The 17,394-nt window shown below is 44.5% G+C and overlaps 1 non-coding gene across 1 annotated transcript; it reads left to right on the top strand.

Moving 5' to 3' along the window:
• Nucleotides 1-16,886: 16,886 nt before the first annotated feature.
• trnat-cgu (transfer RNA threonine (anticodon CGU)) lies at nt 16,887-16,958 on the top strand. Its single transcript has one exon. It is a non-coding gene; the product is annotated as a tRNA-Thr (tRNA).
• The last annotated feature ends 436 nt before the right edge of the window (nt 16,959-17,394 follow it).

Below are 17,394 nucleotides of genomic sequence, written 5' to 3'. Positions count from 1 at the left end.
ACGTAGCTCTAATCTTAATGTACATTTAAACAACCTTTCAAGTCCAGTTACAGTTTTTGTTGCCTGACCTGCACAAACTTAAAAAGTGAAGACATTAAGCAAGTTTAACTGAACATTCTGGTGGTCAGTTCGGGCACGGGAAAAAAATGAAAGGACTCGGACCAGGTCGGATGTGGTGCTGTCAGGCTTGGGTCGGGTTTCATTTGCTGACCCGAGCAGGCCTTTAGTTACTGTTGCAACCTGATCTTCCCACTTGACAATCTGTATATTTTGTTCATTTCAATTTTGTCGACAAGCTCTTTGAATCCAGTTCCCCGGTCCTCAAGCAGGCTCAGTTTTGAAATCCATTCCGCTTTCTGGAAGGCTGAAAGTAATCGATGACCTTAAACTAAAAATGGCAACAGAAAAAGGCTCGGCTGGGATTTGAACCCAGGATTTCTGACACATAAATCACTTACATACCCAAAGCGAGAATCATACCCCTAGACCAACGAGCCACCGTTAGCTTGGTTTTTATTCGCTCCTGTGGAATTTCACTGGCACCCACAGCCGATCATGCATTTTTTTCAGATCAAAACAATATCCTACAAAGCTGAAATAAAAACAGAAAGTGCTGGAAATACTCAGCACCTCTGACAGCATCTGTAGAGAGAGAAACAGAGTTAACATTTCAGGGTTTTCACCTTTTGTTTGAGCCATCTTTTCAGACTGCTTCTGTCCATCCAATCTCACTTTTTACTCTATCCACATTCTAAGGGTGGTGCAGTGGTGAGCACTGTAGCTTCACAACTTCAATGACCCCGATTCAGTTCTGTATACTGCCTGTGTGGAGTTTGCAAGTTGTTTATGTGGGCTTCCACAAGGTACTCTGGTTTCCTCCCACAGCGAAAGACTTGTGGGTTGATAGATAAATTGACTGTTGTAAATTGGCCCCAGGGGAGGCGATAGGAGAAATGTGGGGATGTGGTATGGAATTCTGGGTTAACATAGGATTAGTATAAATGGGTGGTTGATGGTCAGTGCAGACTCAGTGGGCCAAAGGGCCTATATCAGTGCTGTATATCTCTATAACCATTCTCTAAGCAAATGCATTTTTCATGAATTCCTCATTTCTTTTATTAACGACAATTTTATATTTCCGGCCCTTGCTTCATACGATACCACAAGTGGAATCATGTTTCCATCAACCCGATCAAACCCCTTCACTATTTCCTCAGATTGCAATGTTTCTTTAACCCTCACAGACTGTGGAGTTTCTGCTGCTTGATTGCAGTTCTTGCTTCCTGCCAGTAGATGTCACCTCACTCCAATACAGTGAAGTTTACAAATCTGAGAGAGACACAACAGGAAATAATTGTTCACATTATAGTGAATGTGTGGGATTTAGAAATACTAGGAGTGGAGACGAGTTATTATAGAATTTGTCAAACCAAACATATGTTATAATGTTGTGTTAAATCTGTCACTCTGTTGTCTTGATTCTGAGAGTAACATAGACTCATCGAGTCATTGGGTCATTTGTGGTACAGAAGGAGGCCATTTGCTCCATCGAGTACAGGCCAGCTCTCCATGGAGCGATCCAGTCAGTCCCACTCGTCTGCTCGATCCCCCTAGCCCTGTAAATGTATTTCCTTCAAATGCACATCGAAATTCCTTTTGTAACCAACGATTGTCTCCACTTCCTCCGCCCTCGGGGGCAGTGAGTTACAGATCATTACCAATCACTGTGTAAAAAAGTTCTTCTGCACATTCCCCCTGCATCTCTTGTCCAAAACCTTCAATCTGAATCCCCTAGTCCTTGTACCAATATTAATGGGAACAATTTTTCTTTGCCAACTGATCTAAAACTGTCATAGCCTTCGACACCTCTATCAATTCTCCCCTCAATCTTCTTTGATACAGGCAGAAAAAACCCTGTTTTTCTAACCTAACCTTGAAACTAAAACCCTCCATCCCTGGAACCATTCTGGTAAATATCCTCTGCATCCTCTCAAGAATCCGCACATCCTTTCTAAGGATTGGTGAGCAGATCTGGATGCAACACTCCAATTGGGGCCTAACCAGAGTTCAGCATAACAACCCTGCTTTTGTACTCAATGTCTCTGTTTATAAAGCCCAAGATCCCACATGCTTTGCTAACCACTCTCGCAATATGTCTTGCCAACTTCAAAGAATGATGGACATGTACTCCAGGTCCCTCTATTCCAGCACACTCTTCAGAACTGTAGCATTGAGTATATATTGCCTCTCCCTATTCCTTCTGCTAAAATGCATCACCTCACACTTGTCACTATTAAATTCCATCTGCCACCTGTCTGCCCATCCTACTAGCCGATAACTATCCTGTTTCAGGCAGTTCATATCATCCTCACTGTTTGCCACTCCTCCACGTTTGTTGTCATCGGGATATTTTGAGATTCTACTCGATATTCCAAGATCCAAGTCATTAATCTGTAGCAAAAAAAAGCAATGGTTCTAGCACTGACCCTTGGGGAACACCACTGTCGACTATCCTCCGGTCTGACCAAGAACCATTTCATATGACTCGCTGTTTTCTGTCCTTAAACCAATTTCCTATCCAAATGGACACTGACCCTCCTAATCCATGAACCTCAATTTTGTTAACCACCCTTTTATGTGGTACTTTAGAAAATGCTTTTGTAAAATTCATATAAACAACATCCACTGCATTCCCTTCATCAACTTTCTCAGATAGTTTATCAAAAAATGCAGTTAGATTCATCAAGCATGAACTTCCATTTATAAATCCATGCCCACACTCCTTAATTAACTCAAACCTCTCCAAATAACTTGATTTTTTCCCTGACCTGTTGGTCTTGTGCTTATAGCAAGCTCACCACAGAGCATGTATTTGGCAATGTGACTGTCATTCATTTGGCCCAGTCAACAGAGCCGCCTCTGACTCAAGAGGGCAAACATGCTGCGGATCCCTGCACGCTGGTGTACTTCCTCATTCGGCACTCTGTCCTGCCAGGAGATGTCCAATATCCATCTGAGGCAGTGGAGGTGGAAGCTGTTCAGCTGCTTTTCTTGGCTTGCATTAGTTGTTGATGATTCTCTACTATAAAGGAGGGTGCTGAGAACACAAGCCTGGTACACGTGGAGCTTTGTATTTACGGTCAGTTTGCTGTCGGTTCACACCCGTCTTCTCAACTTTGACATGACAGCTGCAGCATTGGCAATCCTGGTGCTGATTTCAGCATCAAGGGCCAGATTGCTGGTGATTGTTGATCCAAGGGATGTGAAGCTGTTGACAACCTCCAAAGTGATGTTGTCAATGTTTTGATGGAAAGTGGAGTCTCTACGTCCAAGTCTCTACGTCCAAGTGGAGTCTTGCCAAGATGAACAGCTTGCCGTCAGCTCTGATATACAGGTGAACACCCCCATCTGAGTCACTGAAAGTGTACAATAGCAGCATGGAGAAGAATACACCAATTATAAAGGATGTGATAACTAGACAGTTAGAAAATAATGATATGATTGGGCAGAGTCAACATGGATTTATGAAAAGGAAAACAGGTTTGAAAAAACCCGTTGAGTTTTTTGAGGATGTTACCTGTAGAACTGATAAAGGAGAACCAGTGGATGCTTTGGTAATGTCCCACACAGGAGGTGAGTAAACAAAATAAGAGCACATAGGATTGGAGATAATATACTGGTATGGATTGAGAATTGGTTAACAGACCGAAAACAGAGAGCAGGAATAACGGGTCCTCCTCAGGATGGCAGGCTGTTACTATTGGGGTACTGCAAGGATCAGTGTTGGAGCCACAGCTGTTAACAACCGAAATAAATGATTTGGATGTGGGGATTAAATGTAATATTTCCAAGTTTGCAGATGACACAAAGCTAGGTGAAGTGTGAGCTGTGAGAAGGATGCAGAGAGGCTTCCAGGGAACCTGGAGAGGCTAAGTGAATGGGAAAGAACATGGCAGATGGAATATAATGTGAGTAAGTGTGAAGTTCTCCACTTTGGTGGAATAAACAGAAAGACAGAGTATTTCTTAAATGGTGAGAGGTTGGGAAGTGTTGATGTCCAAAGGGACCTGGGTGTCCTTGTTCATGAGACACTAAAAGCTCTTGTGCAGGTGCAGCAATCAATTAGGAAGGCAAATGGTATGTTGGCCTTCACACGAGGGGTCATGAGTACAGGAGTAAAGATGTCTTGTTGCAATTGTATAGAGCCTTGGTGAAACCGCACTGGAGTATTGTGTATAGTTTGGTCTCCTCATCTAAGGAAGGATATACTTGCCATAGAGGGAGTGAAACAGAGGGTCACCAGACTAATCCCTGGGATGGTGGGATTGTCTTATGAGGAAACTGGGCCTGTATTCCTTAAAGTTTCGAAGAATGAGAGGTGATCTCATTGAAACTGATAAAATTCTTATAGGGCGTGACAGTGTGGATGTAGATAGGATGTTTGCCCTGGTTGGTGAGTCTAAAATCAGGGGACCAAGTCTCAGAATAAGGAGTGGGCCATTTAAAACTGAGATCGAGTTGAATTTCTACACTCAGACGGTGGTGAGTCATTAGAGTTCTGTACCCCAGAGAGCTGTGGCAGCTCAATCATTGAGCATGTTCAAGACAGAAATTGTTAGAAATCTTGATACTCATGACATCAAGGGATATGGGGAGAGCACGGGAAAGGGGCGTTGAGGTAGATGATCAGCCATGATCGAATTGAATGGCAGAAAAGGCTCGACGGGCTGAATGGCCTACTCCTATGTTCCTCTGTTCCTAAGAGAGTTGGCGCCAGCACGCAGCCTTGCTTTACCCCACTGCTGATCTTGAAAGTGTCTGATGTTGCTCCATTGTAATTGATGGAACTGTGCATGTTCTCGTGGAAAGAAGAGATGATGCCCAAGAGTTCAGGAGGGCAGCCGAGTTTCCATCGCAGTTTGAAGAGTCCGTCTCTGCTGACAAGATCAAAGGCCTTGGTGATGTTCGTCAAAGTATGTGCGACTCTGTGGCGCAATGGATGGCGTGTTGGATTTCTAAATAATCATAAAAAAAACCATTCAAAGGTTGTGGGTTCAAATCCCACCAGAGGCAGATTTTGGACCAGAGACAGAAGAGCACGATGGAACAGAGAGTTCACAAGTGTGTCAAAAGCACTGACTCAGAGACAGAGAGAGAGAGGAGCAGAGCTGGGGTAAAACAAATCAAGGAGTGACATCACAATGGAGAGTGAGAGCAGGGAAACAGAGAGCCGCTGGGGTGAGGATACAGGATTTGGTTCTTGCTTCGGTGCAGTGGAAGGAGCTGTTTGGTGAGGATCTGTTGAGCTGTGACATCACAGGCAAGCAGGTAGTTGATTGGTTTGGAAAAAGCTGCATGTTTGATGAGTATCTGGTAAGTGATTGAGGTCCATTTTAGTCCTAATGTTTGAAATAGTAAACAAACTAGTGGGAAGCTTAATAAAATAAACAATTGAATAAAATAATAAAGTAGTTAATTGAAACACGTTAAGGATGACAGGACAGGTGATGTGTCACAGCTGCAGCATGTGGGAGCTCCTGGATGCCAGTGTGATCCAGGGCAAACACGTCTGCAGTAAGTGTTTGCGGCTCAAAGAAGGAGAAAAAAGGAACGTAGTGGTAGTAGGGGACAGTATAGTAAGGTGGATTGACTCTGTTCTCTGCAGCAAGGAGCAAGAGTCCAGATGGCTGTGTTGCCTGCCGGTGCCAGGATTCAGGACGTCTGCTCAGGGCTGGAGTGAAACATACAATGGGAGGGGGAGGATCCAGTTGTCGTGGTCCATGTCGGTACCAACGACATAGGCAGGACAAGGATAGAGGTTCTGCATAGTCTGTATGAGGAACTAGGCACAAAATTAAGTAGGAGAACCTCAAAGTTAATCATCTCTGTATTATTACCTGAGCCATGTGCAAATTGCCATAGGACAAATAAGATTAGAGAAAGTAATGTGCGGCTGAAAGACTGGTGTGGTTGTATTGGGTTCTGGTTCGTGGGGCATTGGCACCAGTACTGGGGAAAGAGGTGGCTGTACCGTTGGGACGGTCTACACCTGAACCGTGCTGGTGCTGGTGTTCTAGCGAGCCACATAACGAGGGACGTAGAGTTGGTTTTAAACTGAATAGTGGGGGCAAGGGATCAAATTTGGGAAGATATGGTGAATCAAGGAGGAGAGGCAAGGCAAGAGAGAAAGGTATAAATATGGGAAATGATAAAGAGACTGTGACAGGAAGGTACAGAGCAGACAAATCTAAGAGTAAATCAACAGATAAGGCTAGAGGTTACAAAAATAATAAAAGGACAAAACTAAGTGCTCTGTATCTGAATGCATGGAGCTTTCGAAACAAAACCGATGAACAGAGAGCACAAATAGAATAAATAAGTACGATCTGATAGTCATTACAGAGACATGGCTGCAGGGCGACATAGATTGGGATGTGAATATTGGAGGTGACATGGCATTTAGGAAGGACAGGAAGCTTGGAAAAGGTGGTGGGGTAACTCTGTTAAGTAATGATGGTATTAGCGCAATAGAGAGGGATGACCTAAGTTCAGGAGATCACGATGAAGAAGCAGTTTGAGTTGAGATGAGAAATAATACAGGCAAGAAGTCACTTGTGGGAGTGGTGTACAGGCCGCCTAACATTAACCACACTGTAGGATGGGGTATAAAAAAAGAAATAATGGCAACTTGTCAGAAAGGTACAGCAATAATTATGGGGGATTTTGATCTCCATATAGACTGGAAATTCTGATGGGCAGACGAGGAGTACATAGAATGTTTTTGGGATAATTTCTTGGAAAAATAAGTTCTGGAGCCAACCTGAGAGCAGGCTATACTAGACCTGGCATTGTGCAACGAGATAGGATTAATTAATGACCTCATAGTTAAGGTGCCCCTAGGTAGTAGCGATCATAAGATGATTGAATTTTACATTCAGTTTGAGGGAGAGGAGAGTGGGTCCCAAACGAGTATTTTAAACTTAAATAAGGGCAGTTATAAGGGCATGAAAGCAGAGCTAGCTAAAGTGAACTGGCAAATTAGGTTAAGGTCAATAGAGATGCAGTGGCAGACATTTAAGGAAAATTTCAGTATACACAGAATAGATACATTTCAACCAGAAAGAAAAATTCCAAAGGTGGGACTCACCATCCATGTTTAATGAAAACAGTTAAAGATACTATCAAACTTAAAGAAAAAGCCTATAATTGTGCAAAGATGGGAGGCAGGTCAGAAGATTGGACAGAATATAAAAAACAGCAAAGAATAACTAAAAGATTGATAAGGAAGGTAAAATTAGAGTACGAGAGAAAGCTAGCAAGAAATATAAAGACAACTAGTAAGAGTTTCGATAAATATTTTAAAAAGAAAAGAGTGAGTGTTGGTCCTATGGAAAGTGTGTCTGGGGAATTAATAATGGATAATTAAGAGATGGCAGATGAATTGAACAGATACTTTGCATCGGTCTTCACTATTGAGGATACAAATAACATCCCAGTATTAGCTGTAAGTCAGGAAATGGAAGGGAGGGAGGAACTCAAGAAAATTACAATCACCAGGGAAGTGGTACTAAACAAATTGTTGGATCTGTGGGCTGACAAGTCGCCAGGTCCTGAATTGGCTAGTGAGATAGTTGATGCGCTGGTTTTAATTTTCCAAAATTCCCTCGCTTCGGGAAGGTTCTGTCAGATTGGAAAGTAGCGAATGTAATTCATTTATTCAAAAAGGGAGGGAGACAGAAAGCAGGAAACGACAGGGCGGCACAGTGGCGCAGTGGTTAGCACCGCAGCTTCACAGCTCCAGGGACCCGGGTTCGATTCAGGGTACTGCCTGTGCGGAGTTTGCAAGTTCTCCCTGTGTCTGTGTGGGTTTCCTCCGGGTGCTCCGGTTTCCTCCCACATGCCAAAGACTTGCAGGTTGATAGGTTAATTGGCCATTATAAATTGCCCCTAGTATAGGTAGGTGGTAGGGAAATATATAGGGACAGGTGGGATGTGATAGGAATATGGGATTAGTGTAGAATTAGTATAAATGGGTGGTTGATGGTCGGCACAGACTTGGTGGGCCGAAGGGCCTGTTTCAGTGCTGTATCTCTAAACTAAACTAAGGCCAGTTAGCTTAACATCTGTCTTCGGGAAAATGTTAGGAGCGATTACTGAAGATGTTATAGCAGGGCATTTAGAAAAAATAAAGGTAATAAGGCAGAGTCAACATAGTTTTGTGAAAGGGAAATCATGTTTAACCAATTTATTGGAGTTCTTTGAGGGAGTTACATGTGCTGTGGATAAAGGGGAACCGGTGGATGTATTGTACTTCGATTTCCAGAAGGATAAGGTGACATATCAAAGGTTATTGCAGAAAATAAAAGCTCATGGTGTCAGGGGTAACATATTGGCATGGATAGAGGATTGGCTAGCTGACAGGAAACAGAGAGTCAGCATAAATGGGTCATTTTCTGGTTGGCAAGAAGTAACGAGTGTTCCACAGGGATCTGTGCTGGGGCCTCAACCTTCTACAATTCTCGAAATGACTTTGATGAAGGGACCAAAAGTATGGTTGCTAAATTTGCTGATGACAAAGATAGGTAGGAAAGTAGGTTGTGAAGAGGACATAAGGGGACTACAAAGGGATATAGATAGGTTAAGTGACTGGGCAAAGACCTGGCAAATGGAGTATAATGTGGGAAAGTGGGAAATTGTCCACTTTGGCAGGAAGAATAAAAAAGCATATTATCTAAATGGTGAGAGATTGCAGAGATCTGAGATGCAGAGGGATCTGGGTGTCCTAGTGCACGAATCGCAAAAGGTTAGTCTGCAGGTACAGCACGTAATTAGGAAAGCTAATAGAATGTTATCATTTATCGCCAGGGGAATTGAATACAATAGTAGGGAGTTTATGCTTCAGCTATACAGGGCATTGGTGAGACCTCTTCTGCAACACTGAGTACAGTACTGGTCTCCTTATTTATTGAAGGATGTAAATGCATTGGAGGTAGTACAGAGAAGGTTTAGTAGACTAATACATGGAATGGGTGCGCTGTCTTACGAGGAAAGATTGGACAGGCTAAGTTCGTATCCACTAGAGTTTAGAAGAGAAAGAGGCGACATGATTGAAACATACAAGATCCTGAGGGGTTTTGACAGGGTGGATGTGGAAAGGATGTTTCCCTTGTGGGAGGATCTAGAGCTAGGGGTCACTGTTTAAAAATAAGGGGTCACCCATTTAAGACAGAGATGAGGAGCAATTTTCCCCCTCAGAGGGTCGCGAGTCTTTGGAATTTTCTTCCTCAAAAGGCGGTGGAAGCAGAGTCTTTGAATATTTTTAAGGGAGAGATGGATAGATTTTTTATCTGCAAGGGGGTGAAAGGTTATCGGAGGTAGATGGAAATGTGGAGTAATCAGTTCAGCCATGAGCTTATTGAATGGTGAAGCAGGCTCGAAGGGACGAGTGGCCCACTCCTGCTCCTAATTCGTATTTTCATATGTAAAGACAATGTAGAGTGGTCTGTACTGTTCACAGTACTTCTCCTGTAACTGCCGAAGTGAGACAATCATGTCGACTGTCGATCTACCAGCTCTGAACCTGCACTGAGACTCAGGATAGATGTGTGATGCCAGGGTCTGCAATCTGGTCAGAGCAATGCGAGCAAAGACCTTCCCCACAATACTTAGCAAGGCGATGCCTCGCTAATTGCTGCAGTCACTGCGATTCCCCCTTATTGTTGTACAAGGTGACAATGTTTGCATCACGCATGTTTTGAGGTGCAGATCTTTCCTTCCAACAGAGACACAGAAGTTCATGGAGATGCTGCAGTAGAACCGCTTTTCCACTCTTGATGATTCCAGGTGGAATACCATCATTTCCCGGGGCTTTACTACTGGCAAGATGGTCAATGGCTTTGTTGAGCTCCACTATGGTGGGGTCACTGTCCAGCTCCTCCATGACAGGGAAGTCTGGAATGGCACTGAGAGCCACTTCAATGACAATATTCTCCGTTATGTAGAGTTTAAGGTAATGCTCCACTCACCTTTCCATCTGCTTGTTAACAGATGATTCCACTTTGACACCGCACTGAGACCTTGAGCATTGTTGTCTGAAAGAGCCTGATCGAGGATGTTGAGGAACTCCTGGGTCCTTTCTGGATCAGTGGTTCGTCAAGTGTTGATCTGAGGACGACGTTCTTCTTGGATGGATGAAGCTTCCTTGGCTGAAGCCTGACCTTGTTACACACCAGGGAGTGGTCAGTGTCACAGTCAGCGCTGTGATAGCTGTGAGTGATGAGGACACTGCTGAGGGTGGTATGTCTGGTGATGGTAAGGTCTAGCTGGTGCCAGTGGCGTGATCTCAGATGTCTCCAGGACACCCTGTGGCACAGCTTGACCTGGAAGTAGCTGTTCATCACACAGATTCCATGGTGACAGCATAGCTCCAGCAACCTCTGTCCATTTTCATTCATCTTGCCAATCCCCTGGTGCTCTATGCACATTGGCAAAGCTGTGTAGTCAGTACCCAAGCTTGTGTTGAAGTCTCCTAGAAGGTACAGTCCCTCAGTGCTGGGAATTCTACTGATGGCAGTATCAAGTGTCACATAGAATTGATCCTTGACATCTGGGGTGGAGGTGAGTGTCGGGACATAGATGCACATGAGATTAACTGGGCCCACGCTTGTTGACAAGTGAAGAGTAAGAAGTCTCTCTGAGCCTACTGTGGCTGGTTCACTCATCTCAAGTGGCGTGTTTTTTACTGTGAAGACCACTCCATGCTCACGAGTTGCCTCTTGGGCTTTCCCCTGCCAGAAGAAGGTGTAGTGTTTCTCTTTGAGGGATCCACTTTGGACGAGTCTAGTTTCTTGCAGCACAGCAATGTCCACATTGAGCCTTGCGAGTTCTTTGTCCATCAAAGCTGTCTTGTGTGTGTCATCAACCTGCAGAAGGGTGTCAGTAAGGCCAGGACACATGTTCCTCACATTCCAGCTTGTGATGCGAAGGACTGGTGTCTTCTTTGTTGAGCTTGATTTTCTTGGTGCATTGATTATCGATCCGCCTGTTGAGAGATGACTCTCTAAGCTCCAAGCACCCATTGAAGCAAGCAGGTTGTGGCAGGACAGCACCTAACTGATTGGGGGCTACCCAGCTTGGAGTGGGTGGTAGCTATCCAATGAGATGCGATGATCTCTTCAACTGTCAGAAGTAACCCCTGGTGCTCATACTCTGCACCAATTGAGTGAGAGCTTATAATCGGTAACCGTTTCTTCCCGTGTTGTGCCAATGTTTAAGCACAAATAGTGTCCTCTTCACGGCACATTAGCACTGAACACAAAATGGCTCCTTTGGTCATGTGTTAATAATAAAATGGCTTTCTTGACCTTGTTAGTTATTACAATGGATACATTATAAAAATGGTCAAGTTAAACTAAGATCGAACTACCCAAGCTTACCTGCATCCTCCAGTCCTCTGGCAACATTCCCATATTTAAGGAGGATTGAAAGATTGTGGTTCGAGCCTCTGATATTTCCACCCTGACTTCCCTCAGCAACCCAGGATGCAACCCATTCAAACTGGGTGACTTTTCTACTGTGAGAGCTGCCAACCTTGTAATTGTCTCCTCTTTATCTATTTTCATCCTGTCCAATTTCTTCACTTCCTCCTCCTTTGCTGTGACATTTGCAGCATCCGCTTATTTTGTGATACTTAATTAGTGCCTCAGCCACACCCTCTGCCTCCACAGGATCTCCTAATTGACCCACCCTTTCATTGACTGTCCATATGTTGGTAAAAGACTTCAGTGTTCCCAGTTATGTGACCTGCTAATCTTTTCTCATACATTCTCTTGCTGATCTCATTTCCTTTTTCAGCTCTCCTCCGTACTTTCTGTATTTTGCTTGTTTCTCTACTGCATATGAATCCTCACATGATTTCGATATGAATGATTTTTGAACTATTTTGTTGACGGATTGAGTTTTGTAAATTTCTCCCTCGCTCCCCTCATGGTCAGGCAGAAAGTTTAACTGCTGTGTTTTCAAACAGCAACAGCTTTATTTGAAAAGCCATTGGGACAGGATTCCGGGTTTTAATCCAGTCACAAATCTGGTTCTGATGTCTTGTGGCTCCAGCTGTCACATGACCTGTCAGAGGATGACCTCATAATTGGCCCAGTCATGGAGCTGTGGGTTGATGTTTAAATTGTTGCAAAATAATTTTCCAGAAGGACAATCAAAATGAATCGATATATAAAAGGTAGATTTTGTGAATTTGTGCTCCCAGTGGAAATTCCTGCAGAGTCTGCTGGTTTTCATATCCCCAATTCCCCACAGGAAGCTCTGTGCTCGGAGTCTGCATTCATTATATCAATATTATACAGAATCATTTCATGGGAGACCCTAGTGTGAATTGTAGACAGGTGGTTCAGTTTTAACTTTCAAAGTAACACAGAAGCAAAATACTGCAGATACTGGAAATCTGAAATAAAAACAGAAAATGCTGGAAATACTCAGCTGGTCTGACAGCATCTGTGGAGAGAGAAACAGAGTTAACGTTTCAGATCTGTGACCTTTCATCAGAACTGGGCTGAAATTGTCTGAGGGCCAAGTGACCTCTTTCTGTGCCTTAAACTTTCTATGAGTCTAAGATCCTATGAGATTCTGGAATCAATTTCAGGGTCGATGACATTGCACTCTGTAAGGATAGGAAGATGGAGATTATTAAGTACAGTGCAAGAATATAGATGCTTTTACATTCTTCTTCTTTGGGCCTCCTTATCTCGAGAGACAATGGATACGCGCCTGGAGGTGGTCAGTGGTTTGTGAAGCAGCGCCTGGAGTGGCTATAAAGGCCAATTCTGGAGTAACAGGCTCTTCCACAGGTGCTGCAGAGAAATTTGTTTGTTGGGGCTGTTGCACAGTTGGCTCTCCCCTTGCGCCTCTGTCTTTTTTCCTGCCAACTACTAAGTCAAAATTGATTTAAACTTTGGGTTCACGCATCCGATCTTTTGATCACAATGACACTGATAACAATGGAAAAAGCAAGACTTGCATTTCACGACCACAGGACGTTGCAACGCCTTTTACAGCCAATGAAGAACTTTCCAAGTGTAGTCACTGTAGTCATGTAGGAAACATGGTGGCCAATGTGCGCACAGCAAGCTCCCAGAAACAACAATGTGAAAAAACGAGATAATCTGTTTTTAAGTGATGTTGATTCAGGGTTAAACAATGACCAGCACCCCAGAAATAATTCCCCTTCTATTCTCTGAAATAGTGCCATGGTACCTTTAACATCCACCTGAGAGGGCAGAGGGATCCTCAGTTTTCTGTTTCACCTGAAAAACAGCATTTCTGATAGTGCAGCAATGCCTTAGTACTGTACTGGAGTGTCAGCCATTTTTAAAGGGCTGTTAGTCCTACTGGAAAATATTTAAAGGAAGATTAAATGAAATGAAATAAATACATTGCTTTTGCCTCTCTCCCATCCCCCCAATAACAGTTAAATTAATTATTTGCCCTTCCCTCCCAAAACCTACCTTTACCATCTGACCTGCCGCCCAAAACTGCACAAACTGTAAACTATAACCCTTCCCACCATCCCCTACACCCATGACATTACTTTGACTCCGTCCCCCCTCCCCCACACTGAGAAACTTACCTTCTCCCCCCTCCCCACCAGTGTTGCACCTCATTTCCCCGGATGGGGCTCCGAAGGCACGGCAGTGCCGGTCACCGGGCTGGAGATCGCAGCTGGATATCAGGAAGTGATGGGATAATAATTAATGCAGGTTTGTGGTCCCGTTGCCGAGCGGTGGGGGTTCCCCCACAACGCCTCGCCATCGCAGGCAATATCGAGCCAGGCCCTGCCGGCATTGAGGTCCATGGCGGGCCTCATCCGGGGCCATCTTCAGGCGGCTCCCACCCCACCCCCACCACAGATCTCGACGTTGAGGGCTCTATAGAATCCAGCCCATGACTTCTGTCAATCTCAACTCCACAAGGATTTGTCTGTTATTTGTAGAAAAATTAAAGCTCTATCACCTTTTGATAAAAGGGGGTTTCAAATCCAATTCCAAACAAATGATAGTTCTCATTGTATCTAGAACATGTTTTCTTACATACAAACATACCAATTAGGAGCAGAAGTAGACCACTCGGCCCCTCGAGTCTGCTCCACCATTCAATAAGATCATGGCTGATCTGATTGTAACCTCAACTCCACATTCCCACCTGCCCCCGATAACCTTTCACCCTCTTGTTTATCAAGAATCTAGCTACATCTATCTTAAAATATTTCAGAATTTCTGTCGTCCAGCAACTCTCACTTTATTTCCTGGATTTCACCTAAAAAATGTATTTCCACACTTTGGATATCCTGTACTTCATTAATGTTTTTGCTTTCTGGGGATTTCCCTTTAATTATATTCAGTGCTGGTATTTTACTGCCACACACTGACTGAAAGTGTCCCATCTTTCTGCAGGAAAAACACTCAGGTTCTTTGGCGAGGCAGTTTTCCCACTTGTGTCTCTCTCAGCCACACCGACTGCAATTGGTTGCAGCTACCACTAGATGCTCTTCCCGTCTTTCTTGTCTTTTACCACTAATTTTTCCTTTTGTTTTCTGAACAAATTCAATTGAGTCTGCAACTCTGGAGATCAGACTCTCCCTGTCCCCTCGAACAACGGATTGGTTAAACTTTCTAACCTCTGTTTGTCTGCTCAATTGAAACTCTTTCGTTAATGTGAGATCAGCCCTGGACTGCAGATGATCTGAAAGGGTGTTGTCTAATACCCCGAACACAATCCTGTCTCCATTCAGCTCTTCTCTTAAGTTGCCGTATTCACAAACCTCCGTGAGTTTGTTCAAGTCATTGATAAATGAATGAATACTCTCCCCTTTCTGTTTGGTACGCTTATTAAATTCAAAGTGATTCCTGACAATGCAGCGGCCAGCCGACGTCATCAGAGCGCTCCAAGCTGCGCACATGCACAAACAGTCTCCTGCGCTCTGAGATGCTGCGCATGCTCAGCCTCCGTCTTCCAGGAAGAAGTGGCGCATGCGCGGGAAAACTCTCTACCCCCTCTCAGCCACTCACTCCAGGCCGCTCGCTGCCCGCTCCTCGCTACCCTGCTCCCCCGCCCTCCGGCCGCTTGCTACCCCCCCCCACCCCCGCACTGCCCTCTCTCCGTCCATTCACGCCACGCTTCCCCCCCACGTCCCTCCAGACACTAGCTCTAAGCCATGCTGCTTCCCTCCTCTCGGCCTCTCGCTCCAACATTCGATCATTCTTCACCGCACCACCTGATAAAGCAATGCGAGCCTCGAGGGGAGATGGGGCAATGTTGGAGCAAGTGGCCGAGAGGAGGGAAGCGGCAGAGCCCATGGCCTGGAGTGTGAGCGGCCAGAGAGCAGGATGGGGGTGGTGGTGGGGGAAGCGGGGAGTGAGCAGTCAGAGAGTGGGATGGGGGGAAGCGGGGAATGATCGTCCGGAGAATGGGATGGCACTGTTTAGAGGGGATTTGAGGAAAAAATGTTTCACCTCGAGGGTGGTTGGAATCTGGAACACATTGCCTGAAGGAGTGGCAGAGGCAGGAACCCTCACAACATTTAAGAAGTATCTAGATGAGCACTCAAAACGCCACAGAATACAAGGCTACGGCCACGTGCTGGAAAATGGGATTAGAATAGATAGGTACTTGATGGCCGGCACGGACACGATGGCCGAAGGGCCTGTTTCTGTGCTGTATAACTCTCTGACTCTATGAAACCTCACTGAATTACAGAGGGTGTGCAGCACTGTCAGAGGTGCTGTCCTTCTGATGAGACTTCAAACAGCGCAACGTTCTCCGAGTATCAACCAAAACATGTCCATTGTGTAGATATATGCCATATTTGCTTATGAAGTGACAGTCACTGCTCCGAAAGTAATTCACTTTAGGTGAATTAAGATGACTTGGTACTCTATAACTGGCGAATGCGCAAGAGGTAGCGGGGGACTATTGGGGGTGGGACGGAGGCGGCGATGGCAACCTTTGAGGGGATTTTTGGGTCTAAGTTGTTTTCTGTGATAAATTGAGTAGCTCCATCTTTAATCCTGGCAGCTGCCTGAATGTCACAGACAGTGACGTTTCAGTGGAAGAGGCTGCATTTGCGCATGTGCTAGTACAGCGTCACCTGGTGGTTGCATTGTCAGCAAATGCAGCGTTTTAACTTTGGCTCCACGATGACATTTTTTTCCTCAATTAAAATAGGTCTTGAGTGCCTTAATAACTTCTTCACACGTAGCCTACACACTCCCTCCATGGCAGACAATAGTGTACTGACCTGCTCCATGTCTGGCTTCTGCACGAGACCCGATGCAGTACGATACCTTGCAAACCTCTGGAACCATCTCGGCCACTCCTCGGCTTGGTTCAGTCCAGTGACCTTTTCAAAGGTACAGGCAAATATTTCTCCATCATTGCTTTGGTTTACTGTGGCCCCCATATAATATTCTGATATCTGTCAAGGCTCAGTACACAATTTATAAGAATCTGACGGTTAAAATAACCTGAGTTTACTCTACACATCTTGCATTGAAGGTTTCATCGACAACTCTCCATGAGGTGCCGGACAGATTATATTACATCACTTCCTGTGATGATGCACATAGTCTATTTATATAATCTGCCCAGTAACAACCCAATGTCCACTCTTATATTATTGTACAGATGTGAGAAAAGCTGAGGATGAGAATGGAACGTCTGAATGAAGATTTCATGATGCTGATGATGTAAATGAGGCTGATCTGTTTCCCATTCCACAATCCCTCTTTATTTCTGTGCATGTTTCTCGATGCTGTTTCAACCAAACTGAAAAAGAATCACAAATCCTCCTCTGGAGCCTCAGGTGTCCATTAACAAAAGGCATGGTGGCCAAATGGTAAGGCGTCAGTCTCGTTAACTGAAGATCACGGGTTCAATCCCCGTCTGTGCCTTATGATTAGTTTCTCACTTTAAATGTGATGTTTCCAGAAAAGATGTCCGTTGCATTTGTTTTGGCCATCTGGAAATCAGTGTGATGTTGCACTTCATCCTGGACACTGGGAAGAACATGAGGAGTAGCCACATGGTCCCTCGAGCCTTCTCTGCCATTGATAGAGTGAAAATAACTGAGGTCCATGCACTGAACCTTATTACTGTGCATTTGCTTGATATTGAACAGAGCTATTCTATTAATCCCACATCCCGCACTCCTGTCCTTTCCCCCATTGCCCTGTTATATTTTCCATGTCAGGTATATATACAATTCCATTGAGAGTTAACATTGAATCTGCTTCCACTGACCTTTCAGGATTGCATTCCAGACCAGAGCAACACACTGCTGAAAAAACAATCTCCTCATCACAACTCTAATTCTTTTGTCAATTACTT

The sequence above is a fragment of the Heterodontus francisci genome, unplaced genomic scaffold (assembly GCF_036365525.1).
Source record: "Heterodontus francisci isolate sHetFra1 unplaced genomic scaffold, sHetFra1.hap1 HAP1_SCAFFOLD_102, whole genome shotgun sequence".
Classification (NCBI taxonomy): domain Eukaryota; kingdom Metazoa; phylum Chordata; class Chondrichthyes; order Heterodontiformes; family Heterodontidae; genus Heterodontus; species Heterodontus francisci.
The sequence above is the reverse complement of the archived record's forward strand: the minus strand, read 5'-3'. Positions and strand labels throughout refer to the sequence as shown.